The 2,500-nt window shown below is 40.1% G+C and overlaps 1 protein-coding gene across 10 annotated transcripts in view; it reads right to left on the bottom strand.

Moving 5' to 3' along the window:
• LOC115125850 (transcription factor 4-like) overlaps positions 1 to 2,500 on the bottom strand; it is a 498,318-nt gene that overhangs the window by 154,256 nt on the left and 341,562 nt on the right. The window lies entirely within an intron of this gene.

The raw sequence follows: 2,500 nt of genomic DNA, 5'->3' as shown, positions 1-2,500 counted from the left end.
AAAAAAAAGACTTATAAATAAAATATTTGTATAAACTCTAAAGAGAAAAGCAGGAAGAGAGAGGAGCCAGGGAGGGTCCAGAGAGGAGCCAGGAGAAGTCCAGGCAGGCTGCACCTGTGCTCAAGACAGAAGGTGGGTTGGTTGGAAGGTGATAGATGATAAAGCAATGCTAAGAGCATCACCTGGCCTCTTTCTTCGCTCAGTCAAACCTCCCACGGACCCACACAGCCCGTCAGAAGTGTGTGTGTGTGTGTGTGTGTGGGTGTGTGTGTGTGTGTGTGTGTGTCAACACATAGTCAAAGCCCTCCACACAGTCATAAAGAAGTGTGCCGGACCACCACTGTGTACAGTGGACAGACAAGCGATACACCAGACCTGGACCTTGACACTCTTTATGACAATAGAACTTGGAATAACCTAAATAGAACTCGGAACCACCACAATAGAACTTAGAACCCTCAGAATAGAACTTGGAACCCTCACAATAGAACTTGGAACCACCACAATATAACCTGGAACCATCACACTAGAACTTGGAACCACCACAATCGAACTTGGAACCACCACAATAGAACTTGGAACCTCCATATTAGAACATGGAAAACACCAAAATAGAACATGGAACCACCACAATAAAACTTGGAACCATAACAATAGAACTTGGAACCACCACAATAAAACTTGGAACTATAACAATAGAACTTGGAACCACCATAATAGAACCTGGAACCACCAAAATAGAACTTGTAACCACCATAATAAAACTTGGAACCACCGTAAAATAACTTGGAACCACCATAATAGAACTTGGAACCACCCTAACAGAACTTGGAACCACCATAATAGAACTTGGAACCATCACAATAGAACTTGGAACCACCACAATATAACTTGGAACCACCATAAAGAACCTGAAACCATCACAATAGAACTTGGAACCACCACAATATAACTTGGAACCACCATAATAGAACCTGGAACCATCACAATAGAACTTTGAACAAAAATAATAGAACTTGGAACCACCATAAGAGAACTTGGAACCACCATAACATAACTTGGAACCACCATAATATAACTTGGAACCACCATAATCGAACTTGGAACTACCACAATATAACTTTGTACCATCACAACAGAACGTGGAACCACCACAATCGAACTTGGAACCATCACAATAGTACTTGGAACCGCCACAATAGAATGTGGAACCACCACAATAGAACTTGGAACCACCACAATAGAACTTGGAACCACCACAATAGAACTTGGAACCACCATAATAGAACTTGGAACCACCATAAAATAACACGGAACCACAATGATAGAACTTGGAACCACCATAATATAACTTGGAACTACCACAATCGAACTTGGAACCATCAAAATAGAACTTGGAACCACCATAATAGACCATGGAACCACCATAATAGAACTTGGAACCATCACAATAGATCTTGGAACCACCACAATAGAACTTGGAACAACCAAAATAGAACTTGAAACCACCATAATAGAACTTGGAACCATCACAATAGAACTTGGAACCACCACAATAGAACTTGGAACAACCACAATAGAATTTGGAACCACTTGGAACCACAAATAGAAATACACCACCAAAATACACCTTGTCTGTTATAGTTGAAGTGTACCTATGATGTACCTATGATGAAAATTACAGGCCTCTCTCATCTTTTTAAGTGGGAGAACTTGCACAATTGGTGGCTGACTAAATACTTTTTTGCCCCACTGTATATTTTTGATTTAACACGTTTTTGGTTACTAAATGATTCCGTAGGTGTTATTTCATAGTTTTGATGTCTTCACTATTATTCTACAATGTAGAAAATAGTAAAAAAATCAAATAAAGAGAAACCCTGAAATGTGTCCAAACTTTGACTGGTACTGTATGTCATTGAAACTGTTCACCAAACCATCGGTGTGATGACAATGAACAGAAACGGTGGTGGAGGACATGAAGCTTTGGTTAAAGGCTTTCTCTTCCTCCTAAAAATGTGTCTGTCCCCACTCACTCTGGCATCATTAACTCGACAACTGCTAGCACATTTAAAAAAAACAATACTGAGATGGTCAGAGACACACACGTCAATATTCAGACCATAGGACAGGATCAATATTCAGACCATAGAACAGGATCCATATTCAGACCGTAGAACAGGATCAATATTCAGACCGTAGGACAGGATCAATATTCAGACCGTAGAACAGGACAGGATCAATATTCAGACTGTAGAACAGGATCAATATTCAGACCGTAGGACAGGATCAATATTCAGACCGTAGAACAGGATCAATATTCAGACCGTAGGACAGGATCAATATTCAGACCGTAGAACAGGATCAATATTCAGACCGTAGAACAGGATGAGATCAATATTCAGACCATAGAACAGGATCAATATTCAGACCGTAGAACAGGATCAATATTCAGACCGTAGAACAGGATCAATATTCAGACCGTAGAACAGGATCAATA

Source organism: Oncorhynchus nerka, linkage group LG22, assembly GCF_034236695.1.
Source record: "Oncorhynchus nerka isolate Pitt River linkage group LG22, Oner_Uvic_2.0, whole genome shotgun sequence".
In the NCBI taxonomy this organism is placed as follows: Eukaryota; Metazoa; Chordata; class Actinopteri; order Salmoniformes; family Salmonidae; genus Oncorhynchus; species Oncorhynchus nerka.
Note: the sequence above shows the minus strand (reverse complement) of the source record. Positions and strands in the feature narration are given on the sequence as shown.